This window comes from Mustela lutreola, chromosome 14, assembly GCF_030435805.1.
Source record: "Mustela lutreola isolate mMusLut2 chromosome 14, mMusLut2.pri, whole genome shotgun sequence".
NCBI lineage: Eukaryota > Metazoa > Chordata > Mammalia > Carnivora > Mustelidae > Mustela > Mustela lutreola.
Window position 1 is genome coordinate 2,000,553 of NC_081303.1, and position 16,994 is coordinate 2,017,546.

Consider the following 16,994-nt stretch of genomic DNA (forward strand, 5'->3'; position numbering starts at 1 on the left):
AGTTACCGTGTAATATCTTTATTATAGGCCATCAGTGATACTTTACAGATGAACAGTTAAGGTGTCAGCAAGCTAGTTGCCTCGTCCTGGACCACGGAGCTAGTAAATGTTAGAGCCGCGTCTACACTCCAGGCCACAAAGCCTCACTTCAAAGCCTGTGTTCTTTCCATGTCACCCTGCAGGTTTCTGAGACCTCATTTGGCTAAAAGACGAGCCACCGTACCTTCCTCTGTGTATTTCTGTGGAGCCACAAATGCTTCTGAGACACCCACAGAGTGTCTCTGACCTGGATACAAGGCTGCACAGGTCAGAAGCAGCAGGAGCAGCAGCCAAGTGTGGCCTGAGGGTTTGCCCTCGACAAGGTGCCATGGGGCTCTGCTTTGGGCAAGCGGCAGCCGCTGTGATGGGAGGGGATGCTTCTCTTCTAGAAGGTGTCCTCCCTGGGCTATTTCAGTTTCAGAAAGTCCCATAATTGGAGATTTAGGCTGCAGGAATTCTGGGAGGACCACGGAGTAAGTGGCCATGTCAGCGACCTCCTTGTCTTCCGAGCCTTACGAGTCGATGCTTTTTCAGTAACTGCCACAATGACACAGTCTCCCTCCTGTCCCGTAACCGACTAAGACTTTGCCATCGTCTGGCTTTCTCCTCTAAACTGCCTAACCTTGACATGCAGCTGCATCGTGGAGGGAACATCTGTGCACAACTACACCTCAGAAACGGGGTTTGGGATGTGTATACCCCATCCTAGCTAAGGAAATCCTGGTGGCCTCTTAGTGTGAATTTAGGGTTACCACTCCATATGGCCTCCGACTGAGACCTTGTCCTGAGAAGCGTCAGTAAGTAAGATGATTACTTATAACTCCCTTTTGTATTTGTGAATGACAGACGGCAATGAAGATTAACAAGTCAAACTTGGAAACTAAATAGCATGGAAGAGAAACGTTTCATAATAGAGAGGAGCCAACACACACAGTGGAGAAAAGATAGTCTCCTGATTAAGTGGTATTGGGGAGACTGGACAATTATACACAAAAGCATGGCACTGGACCATTTCCTTATATCAGATAAAAAAATAAGCTCCAGGGGCACCTGGATGGCCCAGCCATTAAGTAACTGCCTTCGGCTCAGGTCATGGTCCCAGAGTTCTGGGATGGAGTCTCACATCGGGCTCCTGCTCTGTGGGAAGCCTGCTTCTCCCTCTCCCACTTCCCCTGTTTGTGTTCCCTTTCTCTCTGTGTGTCTCTCTGTCAAATAAATAAATAAATAAATAAAATCTTTAAAAGAAAATAAAAATAAACTCCAAATGTCTCCTAAGGCAAGGACAACAAAGGTAAAAATAGACACTCTGAGATTGCACAAAAATGAGAAGACAGCAAAGGAAACCATCAACAGGCAGCCCACTGAACAGGAAAAGATATTTGCAAATGACGTAATTGATAAGGGGTTCAGATCCAAAACAAATAAAGAACTCTAACAACTTAATACCAAAAAGCCAAACAATTCAATTTAAAAATGGGCAGAGAATCTAAACGGACATTTCTTCAGAGAAGACATGCTGATGGCCAATAGACACACAAAACAGATGCTCAACTTTACTAATTATCAGGAAAGTGCAAATCAAAACCACAAGAGCGATCACCTCACACTCTCAGAATGACCATTACCAAAAAGAAAGAAATAACAAGTGTCAGTGAGGAGGTGGAGAAAAGGGAACCCAGCGCACCGTTGGTGGGAGTGTAACCCGGGTGTAGCCACTGTGGAAACAGTACAGGGGTTCCTCAAAAATTGAAAACAAAACTACCCTACGATGCAGCAATTCCACTTCTAGGTGTTTACCCAAAGGAAATGAAAACACTAATTCAAAAAGATACGTCCGCTCCCTGTCCACTACAGCGCTGTTTACACAGCCAAGGTAGGGAGGTGACCTACGTGTCCCATATACATGCATAACGCAGCGTCAGACAGAACGAGATCTTGCCAACGGCAACAACGTAGACGGACCCAGAGGTGACTGTGCCGAGTGAAGAAAATCAGAGACTGGTAGCATATGTGGGATCTGAAAAATAAAACAAATGAACAAAAAAAAGAAAAAGTAAGAAAAAGACTCATAAATACAGAGAATGATCTGACAGCGGCTGTCGGAAGGGAGAGAGGTAGAGGGATGAGCAAAACAGGAAACAAGGAATAAAAAGGTGTAAATGTCTCGTTCTAAAATAAGATGTGGGGATACCATGTACGGCGCAGGAAATATAGGTAATAAAGTAACAGCTCTGTATGGTGACAGATGGTGGCTACCTTTATGGTGCTGATTACTTTATAATGTACATAAATGTTGTATCACTATGTTGTACACCTAAAACTAAAACCCTATTGTATGTCAAGTACACTGCAGTAAGAAATTACATAATAGGGTTGAAAAGTTACAAAATATTGGTTAAAAAGGAGAAACCAAGTTGTGAGCTACACAAAGCCTTCCTCCGGCAGGTTTTACTTCATGAATCTGAAGAATCAGAAGACGATTCTACACAACTTGTTCTTTGCTCTGCTCAGTGAAATGAAAGAGGAAGTGGCCCCAGGGACAGATAAGAGAGCGAAATGCCACGTTCACATTATGTGATAGAGCGAAGAAAACAAGCCTAAAACTGGCAGTTGTTGTTGTGGAAAAGTCAATGCACAGCACAAAGGGGTCTGTACGACTGAGAAGTGGGCTCCTGAGTCAGATTTGACTATAGATGAATCACAGTTCTGTCACTTCTCGGCTACATGGCCTTGAACAGATTACTAGAGCTTTATGCTTCATTCCTAAAGTGAGGTCAGTAGGATTAAACAAGATAATACATTTATCGGTCTGGCATCCAGCAGATGCTCTGTAAAATAATGCTATTATTATTATGCTCTATAAAATAATACAATAATTCCCATTATTATACTAATCAATAAATTTGGTATTTCTTCTGTGGATTTAGGCACTCAGGATCTTCTATCAATATCCCAGCATCCCTAGGAGAGATAGACAGGCACAATACAATCACTATTGTTGAGAAAATGGTTTGGTTTGTTTTTATTTTTTTAATTTTATTTTATTTAAATTCAATTAATCAACATATAATGTATTACTTTCAGAGAAGTTCAGTGATTCATCCTTTGCTTAGAACACCCAGTAATCATTACATCCCCTGCCCTGCTTAACGCCCATCACCCAGTTACCCCATCTCCCTACTCCCCTCCCCTCCAGCAACCATCATTCTGTTTCCTACGATTAAGAGTCTCTTATGGTTTGTCTTCCTCTCTGATTTTGTCTTATTTTATTTTTCCCTCTCTTCCTCTATGCTCCTCTGCTTTGTTTCTTAAATACCACATATAAGGGAAATCATATGATAATTGCCTTTCTCTGATTGACTTATTTCGCTCAGCGTAATCCCCTCTAGTTCCATCCACGTCCTTGCAAATGGCAAGATTTCATTCTTTCTGGTGGCTGAGTAATACTCTATCACATATACATACTGCATCTTCTTTATCCATTCATCTGTTGATGGACATCTAAGTTCTCTCCATAGTTTGGCTATTGTGGACATTGCTGCTATAAACATTTGTGTGCGCGTGCCCCTTTAGATCCCTACATTTGTACCTTTAGGGTAAATATGCAGTAGTACGATTGCTGGGTCGTAGGGTAGCTCTATCTTCAACTTTTTGAGGAACCTCCATACTGGTTCCCAGGGTGGCAGCACCAGCTTGCATTCCCACCAACAGTGTAGGAGGGTTCCCCTTTCTCTGCATCCTCGCCAACACCTGTCATTCCCTGACTTGTTAATTTTAGCCATTCTGACCGGTGCGAGGTGGTATCTCACTGTGGTCTTGATTTGTGTTTCCCTGATGCCGAGCGGTGTGGAGCACTTTTTCATGTGTCTGTTGGCCATCTGGATGAGCAAATGGTTTGTACAAGGCAAGTTGATTAAACAACTACCTAAGAAAAAGAAAGAGATGACCAATATTTTGAAGAGTGGAGAAAGCTGGATTTCCCTGGTGTGACCGTGACAAAATGGTAAAGGGAGGCACAGAGGGAAGCGGCAGATATTTGGGTCCTCCCATTCCCAGGCAGATGACTGACCCGACTGTTCCACAAGAATGCCACGAGCAGACCCTAGTCTTTAGTATGAATTGCAATTGCTCTCCAGTGCCTGCCGAAGGTTCATATCCTCACTGAGTTTCCCTGTGTTACTGGGTTTGTCTCCTTCTCTGACTCCCTGTGTTACTGGGTTGGTCAACTCATAGTCTTCTGCTTAAGAGACATTTACCATGGGTGGCACCAGAGGGTGTTATGCTAAAAGAAACAGGTTAACCAGAAAAGGACAATTACTGTATGATTTCACTCGATGGGAATTTAAGAAACAAAGGATCACAGGGGAAGGGAGGGAAAGTAAAACAGGACAAAGTCAGAGAGGGAGATAAACCATAAGAGATTCTTTTTTTTTTATTTAATATTTTATTTGTTTATTTGACAGCTAGAGAGAGAGCACAAGTAAGCAGAGTGGCAGGGAGAAGGGGAGAGAGAGAAGCAGGCTCTCTGGTGAGAGCCTGATGCGGGGCTCGATCCCAGGACCCTGGAATCATGGCCGGAGCAGAAGGCAGCCGCTTAATCAACTGAGCCACCCGGGCGCCCCAACCGTAAGAGATTCTTAATCCTGGAAAACAAACTGAGGGCTGCTGGAGGGGTGTGGGATGGGGTCGGGGTAACTGGGCGATGGACGTTGAGGAGGGCACGTGATGTCATGAGCATTGGGTGTTATGTAAGACTGATGAACCCGTGAATTCGACCTCTGAAATTAATAATGTATTATATGTTAATTAATTGAATTTAAATTAAAAAAATAAATAAGTAAATAAATCCTTAAAATAAATCAGTAAATAAGTCAGTCAGTCTCAGGGACGAAAAGTGCAGCATAGGGAATATAGTCCCGGTAATACACTTATTTAGTGAGCATTTTGTAAGGTATGTAATTCCTGAATCACTGCTGTATACCTGAAACTAACTTAATATTGTACATCAGCTATGTTTCTATTAAAATTTTAAAAATTATTTAAAAAAGAGATCCTGTCCCAGGATCTCTGCTATAAAGACTCAGCGATCTACTAGGGGTCCTGGCATGGTCTAGGAAATTGGCTTTCCTCCCGCCATCTCTAAGACCCCGACTGGGGGAAGGAGCCATGGGGAAGCAATTGCAAGCGCCCAGCTTCAGTCGCTTGGGGCGGTGTGCACCTCCGGACGAAAAAGAGGGCCGTAAGCACAGGCTCCTTAGGGAGCGATATAAGGTGGGCAGATGGTGATAAGCGGTTTGGGGCGGCGGCAGAGACTGACCTAACTTGGGTCGCCGTGGGCCAGGTCCCAGCTTTGGTTTGGACACCGTCACTCGGGCGGCAAGGCGACAGCGTCTCTTCCTGTCTTCAGTTCCTGGAGATCTACCCAGGAAGCTGGGCGCACGGCCCTGGCAGACGCGGACCATAAATAGTGGTGCCTTTCCCAGGCAGCATGGTACTTCCCTTGCCATACCTTCCATTGTGGGAAACTCTAAACAAACAGGAGTTTTCGGGAACCCAACATCTTCCTTTCTACAGTGAAAAGTTTCCTCGCTGATCTCCTTTAGGAAACTCTGTGCAGGGAGGGGGTTTAGGAAATTGGGAAAAGAAAGACTATGGACTCTGAAAAACAATCTGAGGGGTTTGAAGTGGCGGGGGGGGGGGTGGGAGGTTGGGGGTACCAGGTGGTGGGTATTAGAGAGGGCACGGATTGCATGGAGCACTGGGTGTGGTGCAAAAATCATGAATCCTGTTATGTCAAAAATAAAAAAAAGAAAGGCTAACATCAGTACGTAAACATGTTTATGTGTCGAAAATGAGCGTCTGAGAAAGGAGAACTGTACAGGTGGAACAGGTCGCTGTGAGGCAAGGACGGTCCACGGTCCCCAGACAACAACATGCGAGTCTCATGCTGAGTGGAAGAAGCCAGACTGGAAACCAAGAAAAGGAGACAGAATGAAACTAAAAGAGTCTGTGAAGTTCAAAACAGGGGACCAATCTGTGCTGTTGGAAACCAGGAAAGGGGTTATCCTTGGTGGGTGGGGCGGCCGTTGGCTACCGGGCGAGGTCAGGAGGGAAGTTTCGGGGGGGGGGGGCAATGGTCTGCGTCTTGATCTGGGGGCTGATGACGCGCGTGTGCTCAGTTTGGGAAGACTCAGTAAGCAGTGCATTCTTGACGTGGACCCCTTTTCATGTGTTTTGTATTTCAAAAATTTCAAACAGTCACTGGCAATAAAGACTGGTAAGTCAGCCTCAGCACTCCCCCTTGCTCACGGTTTCGCCTGTCCAGAAAAGAAGCCGTCAAGCATTTTAAGAATGGGCAAATTTGGGGAGGGGAATAGGAACAAAAGATTCAGAACTTGGGTGTAATTGGGACATTTATCAGGTCATAGGTTTCTCACGTTTATAGGTTTATTCCCCACAAATTACAACAGCATGGTTTCTTCCTGGATTCCAACCCTCGAGGAGGCCGAGCATGCTGTCCTTTTCTTCTAAGAAGACAGCCTCCACCTCCAACAACAGATGCATTTAAGCACTCTTGGTAAAAAGGAAAATTTGGTTCTACTTCCTATTGGATGGAGTAGAAATTAATTTAAAACTTGCCAGGGAAAAGAATCTGAAAATATATGTATACCATAGGATGGAAGTTTCAGACTTCTCCCTCTTTGTTCTTAAGTTCTGTTCTCTGAGTCCGCGGAGACCGTCCCACCTGCGGCGACGTCTTCATTTCTCCGGCACAGAGCGGGCTCTGAAGAGCAGACTGGGGTCGGGCGCGATTCCCCAAAGAAGCTCACGCTGGCACTGAGAGCCAAGTGCAGAAGAAAGTCATCTTAATTGGAATATGTTTCTAAAAATCACTTGGGATTTTATCACCCAGAGATGATTGTGAAGACTGCGTTATGTGAATAGTGCGTACATGCCTGGGTACATGTACGCGTAGAACATACACCATCCAGCCTTCCTTCTCTCTTAATACCTGCTGGGTATTGCTAACACATTGGACTCAAAAGAAGAGGGGGACGGTGAAAACACTTTGTGGTGTAAATCTGATCTTTGGTGTTAAAATAAAATGTTTTGTTCTCTGGAGAAATTAGCATTTGTGGGGCAAAGAGGCAGGCCCCTTACAGACGTGCCCTTTAATCCCACAGGGTAGCTGAATCTTTTAACAGCCCTGCCGCCCGGGACGTGGCCTCCACGATACATACAGGTGTGGACTTAGAGCCTCAGTCGTGTAAGTGGGAGGACTTAGAGCCTCAGTCGTGTAAGTGGGAAGTGGGAGAGTCGAGATTCCCACCCAGCTCTAATGACTGGAAAGCCTTTGCTCTTCCACAGTCTGACACGCCTCCCAGGCGAGGAGCTCCCTCCTGGTGTTTAAGTCCGGCAAATACTGACTTAAACGTTTGAGATTTACTGTTCAGTGATCAAAAATTTCAGTATAATTTCATATCTTCCGAAGCTAACGGACTCTTCTTCGACATTTAGCTGAGAAACTTGGTGGGCGTAGGTCTCAATTTTCACGTATGTTTTCAGAGGTAAGTCCTGGAAAGATTCAGTGTGAAATTTTTTCTCTTTGGACATTAGCTTTTTTTCTCCCCAACAACCTCACCGAAAGATACTTTTTAAATCCAAATCTAGTTTTTCTAGTATGTAGGATATTTTTCCAAAATGTGTTATCATGTTTATAACAGAATTAATATATTATTCTTCTTGGCAAAAACTAGATATTACAAAAATAATAAATAATAATAATTTTTAAAAAGTTGTACGTCCACATACACAGTCACACATGTATATAATATTCCTAGATTTCCTTCTCCGTGTAAATGCATACATAGATTTTTAGTAAAAACTGAGAGATCAGTGACCTTTGAATAAAAATGAATTAATACAATGTTCTTTGCTTTAACACGATGCCTGTCCCCACAGTTCATATGTATCACGGCAGCTATGAAATGGTGCTTACTGGTCCCTGTTAGCATGGCCCGAAGTGGAGTACACGAACTCTGGGGCTCAACCCCAGATCAGTCCCTGACCAGCTGTGTCATCTTGAGCAAGTCACTCTTCTTCCTCAGCTTCTTCGTCTGCAAATAGAGACAAAAGTAATATTTACCTCACACAGTTGGTGTGAGGATTCAATGAATGTAGGAAAAACACATGGACAATGTACGTCACATATCGAGCCCAGACGTATTCGCTGTTAGTCTTGTCCCCATGGTCTCCTCAGCCTAGGACGTACTGCTGCGTGTCCAGTAGGGGTCTGCTCGTATTAGCGGGATTCAATAACCGTCTGTTGCATGAGGTGATACCCATTCACTGCTGAGGCATTTGAGACTGACAGAATAGTGGGAAGCACCCAAACTTTTGAGTCTGGCAAACAGATTTCAGATTTTATTTATTTATTTGAGAGAGAAAGAGAGAGACAGCGTGCCCACAAGTGGGGGGAGGAGCAGAGGGAGAAGGAGACAGAGAGAGGCTCCCCAGAGACTCCCCGCTGAATGCAGAGACCGAGGAGGGTCTCCATCTCACCACCCTGAGACCATGACCTGAGCCCAAATCAAGAGTCAGTCGCTCAACCGACTGAGCCACCCAGGTGACCCCAGACAAACAGATTTCACACCTTATTCCTTCATCCTCAACTGTTGACATTTTGGGGGTAGGGGGGGTCCACTGACTGATTTTCTCTGAGCCTCTGATTTCCCATTTACAAAACAGAGATAATTCCAGGGCGCCTGGGTGGCTCAGTCAGTTAAGCATCTGCCTTTAGCTCAAGTCATGGTCCCAGGGTCCTGGGATCGAGCCCTGCATGGGAGTGGGGAGGGTGGTCTCTGCTCGGTGGGGAGTCTGCTTCTCCCTCTGCCCGCTGCTCTGCCTGCTTGCATTCTCTCTCTCTGTGTTAAGTAAATAAAATCTTAAAAATAAACCAGAGATATTCCTTCTCACAACATTTTTTATGCAGATTTGAGACAATTGTGAGAGTTGATCCATACCGTGGTAGCTCCTCCTCTACAAGTATCGAGCGGTAGTATCCAGAGCAAGAGCTTTGCTTGGCCCCAGGGGCACCGTCCCCGAGACACAAAACTCGTGGAGCCCCCAGAGTAGCCGTGCGGCCCGAGGCTGGGCACAGCAGACCCTGCAGATCGCGGTCATTACCAACGAGCAGTTATCAGAGTCTCTCGTGGCCAGACGTACTTGGGGCCCGTTAGAACTATTTAGGGTTAGCACTGGCTGCAGAGATCTTCCACACGTGGTGGTCTTGTTTTCAAGCCACGGACACAGACCCAGCGGTGGACTTGGGACCCGGCGTCAAGCTCCAGCCTTAGACATGTCAGGCTCACCGATCTCCAAGGCCCGGGAAGCATGTGGCGCATGGACAGGGATGAATAAAGCTCGTGTCGGTCGCCGGTGCCACGAGCTCCTCCGTCAGTCGTCGGCGTCCGTCTGGCCGACACCGACCCCATCCCACACCCACCTCGCTGCTGGCCCCGCTCAGGGCGGAGGCCCGGTCGCACCCCGGGCCCCTCTGCTAGCAGCTGAGCGGGGTATGAGCGCAGTGTTTGGCAATAACACGTTCCTTCTGAGGAAAAGTGAGTTTCTTGGCACGTTCCTTGTCAGCATGACAGAGCTGAAGCTGGATTCATCTGCACTTAGCCCGCCAGGCTCCGTTCCCCGAACGTGTCGCTTGCCGGCCCTGCCACCGTGGCAACCAGGGTGTGACTCGGGCCCCAACCCCGAGGCTTCCCTAGGACTGTCTTCCGGGCATCGTCCTGAAGTGTTCGGTGAGTAGTCGCTGAAGGGCCAGCCGGGGGTCGGCGAGGGCTTGGCCAGGGAGGCCTCGGCCAAGCCCGGACATTACTTTTCAGCAGAGCAGGAAGGGGAAGTGGTGACCTATAACCTCAGGCGCTTTTCCAGAAGGCTCGCCCAGTCTCTCCTGCTCTGAGGAAGTGGCCCATCTGGGAGAAGGGAAGCCCTCACCCGGAGAAGCAGACCCTTCCCTGGGGGCACCACTCCGGACCACCACCGGATTCTGCTGAGAGTTCCAGACGCGTTCCAGCGTTGGCAAAAATCAACGATCTTGGGTTAACTGTCACTAGAATATTGTGGAAGCCTTGGCCAGTCGCCTCTGTCTCTACCAGTTCCCCAGCCCCAAAAGAGAAACGACACTGAGATTGCGGCAAGAGGAATTTAATAAGCCCAATGTCAAGAACTTCCAGAACCCCGGTTTAATGACACGTTGTGTTGGGTCCGTTATCAAAGGAACGAGACTGAGACAAAGTGAAAGTTATGTAGAGCTTTATTCTATGCCAAGCGTTAGAAGTCAGACTGACCGGCCAGGGCCGCCTCCGAAGACAGCGACCCCCTCCCAGTCTCACAGGCTGGTTTTATAGGGCAGAACCGCAGACCCAAGGTACATGACTTCTAATGTAAAGGCGTTTACTCCCGGAATCAATACCCGAAACCATAGCAGGAACTACTAGGGCGTTTATTCCCGGAATGAAGTCCGTGGATGTAAACAACAACATGGCTATCTAGGCAATATGGAGTCGCTCTGGCTAAGCAGGCCCTAAAACAGTTAAACAGGTTTTAACATTAAATTGGCCCTAATAGTTGCAACTATTTTTCTCCCCCAGGGAGGAACTGTTCAGGGTCCCTCCTGGAGGGAGAAGACGAACCCGATCTTCAGGTTTGGGTCCACACTGACATATACTCTGCTATCCCCGGGATAGAGGTGCTGGCGTGAGTGAGCGGGTTTCGTGTTAGGATGTTTCCTGCGGGGCGCCCAGCACACAGTCGTGGGGAGCAGAAGCGGTGCTAGTGGGTCGCGTCAGGTTCTCCAAAGCCCAGACACTTGGACGAGGACACAGATACTTCGCTCACCTTCTGGTTCAAGAGCTGCATTAGGACAGACACTTGCGAAGGCTAAAAGGAACAAATCGTAGTGGCGGGGAGAGTCTCTAGAATGGGGTGAAAGCAGGACGCCTCTAGGGAAGGAGGGAGGGAGGAGTTGAGGAGGGAGCACAGCCCTGACCGCCTGGGCCTGGCCTGCTGGAATCAAGGCAGGGGCTGGCCGGGCAGGACCCCACCCCCGCAGGGTGAGCCTGTGCTGTGTGGTAATTGTGGACGGTCGCTGGCGTGCGAGAAGCCCAAGGGGTGTGTCGTCTCCGCTCCCGAAGCGGCCACAGCCGGCTGGTCAGCCCCCCACACCCTTGGACGCAAGATCCCAGTGGTATCCACGGCTCCCGAGACCCGTCGGCGACCCTGAGAGACTCCTGAGTGCAGAGACACAGCTTCTAACCATCCGCACTGGGGATGGGGTTTGCTGCAGTGCTTGCTGCGTAGCCCGTGTGCGTGTGCGTGCGTGTTCGTGTGTGTGTGTGTGTGTGTGTGTGCGTGTGTTTAAGGCAATTCTCTTTTCTGGCTTACCCAAAGTTTTTCTTTTTAAGGATCATACATTTTTTTTTTTTTTGCAATTTTGAGGTGATAACACGGTGTTTCTCATGGAATCTATTAGTCTGGTGATTTACAATTAAAGATTTTCTAATGTAAATTCTACCCTTAGATTCCGGAATCTAAGGGTAGAATTAGAATCTAAGGGTAGAATAGAATCTAAACCTCACCTGAGCACAGATTATATTGTTTGTTTTCTGCTATATATGGCTTGTGAAAACCAGGTTTAAAATTTGTTCACATATATTCATGATTGATGCTGGACTCTGTTTTTAATTGCAAAGTCTTTATCTGGTTTTTGAACTAAGAATATTTTGGGGGCACTGGGTGGCTCAGTGGGTTAAAGCCTCTGCCTTCGGCTCAGCTCATGATCTCAGGGTCCTGGGATCGAGCCCCGCATCGGGCTCTCTGTCCTGATCGAGCCCTCTCTCTGTGCCTGCCTCTCTGCCTACTTGTGATCTCTGTCTGTCAGATAAATAGATAAATAAATCTTTAAAAAAAATAATATTTTGGCCTCACAGGGTAGTTGGGGACTAGTTCACTATTTTGTATCTCTAGAAATTGTTGAACATATGTGGTAAAATCTGGGGTTTCTTTGTTTCCTTGTTTGAAAATTGGTAGAACTCACTTGTAGAACTATCTTAGCCTGATGTTTTCTTTTCTTTTTATTTTTAAAAGATTTTATTTATTTGTTTTAGAGAGAGGAGGAGGGACAGAAGGAGAACGAGAAGCAGACTCCCTGTTGAGCAGAGAGCCTGACCAGGACCCTGGGATCACGACCTGAGCCAAAGTCAGAATCTTAACCGACTGAGCCACCCAGGGACCCCGAGCCTGATGTTTTCTTTGTGATAAGAGTTTTAACTGCAAATTCAAATTTTTAAATGATTATAAGAGAGTCTTTCTATTTTGGGGGGTGATAAAGTTCTCAAGTAAATTATTTTTTAGCAAATGTGTTTAAATTGATTATTATCAAATATATTTTTTAAAGCTGTTCTTACTGTTTTTTAATTTTAAAAAATCATCCATGATATCTTTAGATACATATTTTTATACTCCTGATTTTTCATACTTGTGCCATTTTTATTAGATTGTCTACTTATTGATCCTTTTGATTCTATTGTCCTTTGTTTCTCTATATTAATTTCTGCTCTTAAATGTTATTTCCATCTCTTTATTTTCTTATGGCTTATTCTTTCTTCTCTAAATCCCTAAGTTGGATGTTTTAAGTTTTAGCCTTCTCTGCTTGTCTCATATAAGCATTTCTATGATAAATTCTCCTTTACATTTCTTTTGCTGCACCCCACTGTGGCTGGTATGCACTATTTTTTAACATTTCTCAACTGTAAAATTTCAAAATTTTGTTTGTGATTTTTTTGACTTATGAGTTACTTAACTATATTTAAATTATTAAACATACTGAAATTTTAAAAAAATTATTTTTATTATTAACTCATAAGAAACAGAAGAGGCTTTGATCTTTATGATTCCAGTTCCTAGAAACTAATTGACACTTGTAGTCCAATATATGATTATGTCTGTATGTGTTCCGTAGGTAGTAGAATTGCCTGATGGTTAAGTGAAATGTTCTGTATTCATCCAAAAGTCAAGCACCGGTGTATTTGCGTGGGGATTGCTGGTGAATACACAGTGTGATGAAAGTGAAAAGAGTGATCATCTGTAAAGCTGGGCTCTTTACAAAAATTTCATAGCACCTGGTGGCTCAGTGGGGTAAGCATCTGACTTCAACTCAGGTCATGACCCTAGGATCCTGGGATGGAGCCCCAGGTCTCTCTCCATGCTCAGCAAGGAGGCTGCTTCTCCCTCTCCCTCTCCTTCCCCTCCGAGCTCCCCCCATGCATGTTCCTGCTCCACATGTGTTGTCTGTCTCTCAAATAAACGAAGTCTCAAAAAAAAAAAAAAAGGATAAAAAGAAAGAAATTACAGGGTAGGGACAAGCAGTGATTTTTAATCTCTGGGCCTTAACTACCCTTCAGGCAAGAAGTCTTTTTTTTTTTTTTCTTTTCTTTTTTACATCATCCATCCATACATCTGTGTTTTCTGAATTATTGGGTAGTAAAAATAACTACTATCTTGCGATTTTGTATCTTCGATGAGTGTTCCTCATAATAGAAAAATTTGGAAACTAGTCCTGTGGTTTTATGCTTTCTAGAGAGATGCTGATTTCTCTAGGAAGTTCATCTAATGTTCCAGAAGTAATTAGCACACCATGCAAGTTATGTGCCCCATCAAACATGCCTTCTGCCTATTAGGTCTAAATCCACGTGAAACAGGATTTAGACCACATAATCAAAGTGAGCCCCCCCACCCCCGCCCCCGTCAGGTATTTTCAGAAACTTCTCAGCACTTTGAGACAAGGTTGGCCAGCCGGCATCAGGGTCTCTATCCAAATTGCATTTCTGAATCTGAACTCAGATTGCTTTCCTTTAAGGAGTCAGAATTGATTCAAACCCACATTTTTAAGAGCCTGAGTTTGGGGACTTTTCCTATTTTCGTCTTCACCACTGTCTTTGTGAATCCAAAGCCATTTTGACTGTATCCTTGACTCAATCCTATATGAACAATAAAAGAGATAAGGTTCACCAAGGGGAAATATAACAAAGGAGGGACTTTCCTACAAATTCTTTGAAAACAAAAAAGAACATTTGCATAAACCATATTTAACCAGAACCTTTGTTTTACGTTTTTCCTTTCTGAATGCTTTGTTGCACTCCTTGCGTTTCCCCTCCCTGTCCCTCCACCCCAGCGAGTCAGAGACCAAAAGCCAGTGACAGTGTTTCCCACTGGAATCTTCCTGGCCCCACCCTAATCATCAGGCTGGAGTAATTAGATTTACTGACTAGTCTCCCTGCTTCCGTTTCTCCCCACTCTTAAACCCTTGGACGTGTTCATCTTCCCAGAATATCACTGTGGTCCTGTCCCTTTCTTGTTCAAGGGTTCCCAGAAACTCCAGAATAAATTTTGCAAGTTTTCACCTGGGATTTAAAGCTGTTTTGTGCCGTTTTCATTGCTGGTCCTCTGCAAAGCCCATAAAGCCCGTCTGACATCTCTGCCTTCAACGCTTTTGCTTTGGATACTTACCTCACCTTCTGGTTGCTAATTAGACCTCTATCAGGATCTGATTCTACCTACAAATTCTGCTGCCCTTTGCCACGTGGCCCCTGCCTCTCCGAACGGCAGCATCTCCTACTTGTACTCCAATACCCCAGAGCACATGCTGCCTTGACCTGCAGCTAGAGGTGCTTTTTCCTTCCACCCGATGCCCCCTATGTCCACAGCCTCTGGTAACCTGTCTCGTAAAGTTCTTCTACCTTAGAGCCTTATCCAAAAAAGACAGTTTTCTCCTGATATGGTATGGACTTGGATGTCAAATAAGATAATGGGATGTCAACTAAAATAAACTGAAGATAATCAACTTTACAAATCTCTACCCTACAGTGTCATCATTATGGCAACTCCGGCTGTTACAACTATTAGTACTAGAAACACTGACACTAGAATTGTGGCTTGGACCAAGCTTCAGCCAAGGTCCTGAGTAGAGCTTAGTTCCAATTAACCTTTCAGGGTCACACAGACAAGGCTCTACTTCATGGAATGCTGACAGCCTGTTAGATAAGACAAGACTGGTGAGGCTAAAGGGAAGTGAAAATCTCATTATTTCTGCTAATAATTTCCCTGTCTTTTGCCATGGGTTACGGGTTGTTTTGGTTCTAGTGACTTTTATTTCCTGAATGGGGCATGTAAACAGGGGGAAGAATCAAGTTGCTAGAGTCGAGACGGGGAAATGTTCAAGGGACTTTACGGAAAAGACAAAATGAAGAGACAGATGGCAGAGAATAGGGTCTGTGAGGGGAAGAGCATCGACATCTAAAGGATAACTACTAATTTCCCACAGTCTGATTTGGATAGGAAGGCTCTTACGGTGACTCACCTGTTTCTCATTAAATCATTATGGAGCTGGTCTGTTTCAGACTGTGTCAAAGAACACAGCACAGTCTTGGGAAGGTCAAGGGTGAAAACTAGGGCATATGTGGGAAGTGTGTGACATTCGGGTGACAGGTTTTTTTATATCAGAGCTAAGGTCATAAAATTAAATATCAATCTAAAGAGAGATTTCCCTAGGAAACTGAATTAATATGGCCCAGGCTCACTGAGCTCTGGTGAACAAATCCAGAGGAATGGGTAATTCTGTGTTTCTTGGACTCCTGTCAATTTCATGAAGGTTGGTATTCTGGGTTATGAAGAAAGGGGCTATTTTGTTTAATCTGAAGCACAACTATGTGAGGAATATAATGGTAGCCCCATTTCACAAACAAATCTGAAATCCAGAGAGGTTAATGACTTGTAGGGTCACCCCATAGAGGTAGAGGCAGGATTCCCACCGAGTGGGGCTCCCCTGCCTGTGACTTTCCGTGTCACTCCAGCAAGGGTGCAGGTGCAGAGCTGACCTGTGGTGGGAATTTGAGCGCTGGGTTCCTATTTGAACATAAAGGAGGGACTCTCTGGTTTTTAAGCTTAGGACAAGTTCTCAGACCTGCTTCTGCTCAAGCCCATGCATAAGATCCAAAATCCTACACCAAGAAAGCACAGAAGGCAAGATTTTGGTGGAAAGCAATCGAAATTTAAGATTCCATTCACAAAACAAGTTCATACCTGACTCAATCATCGCAATAACCCCGGGAGGTAAAGAAGGCATGTTTCATTATGTTATAGGTAAGGAAACAGGAAACTAAGTCTCAGTGAGGCTAAACCCATGGTCTTTGGAAAAATTTATCTTATGAACCCTTATTTACTTTTTATGAATGTTATGAATCTTTATCTAACATATAGCATGACATATTTCCTAGGATCTCATAGTAGCCTTAGGCTCAACTAAGGACTGTGTTTTTTAGTCTAAATATACCTTATTTACAAGAAATAACACTAGGGCTGCTGTGTGAGTTTGTACAGGTTGTGCACTGTACAACTCTAAGGATGTATCTTAAGCTACATGAATGTAAATAATATAGCCTAGATTCATAGTGTAGAACATGGAGAATTTTTTGGCAACAGCTCATATTGTAAAGCAGGATCTGAGATGCATTTGAGAAAAGAAAATATAATCATTACCAAAAAATCATGACCATAACATGTATAATTTTGTATGAAATTATATATAATTATATATGATTTATTAATTATTAACTAATATTAATTATTAATTAATTATTAATTATATAATTTCATACAAATTATATATAATTTCATATATATATATATATATGCGGTAACACCTGGCCATGGGGCAAGACGGGATTTCAACTGGCTTTTACCAGGTCCCTATCCTGTTGGAAGAAGTTAGCCACATTGGATGAGTGTCTGCTTGGGAGAGGCATGCATGGAGAGAGGTCCTGCGGCCACTCCTACCAGCCGCACACTGTTTGCTCCTATACAATCTGTGCCTTTAAGGAAGGTAG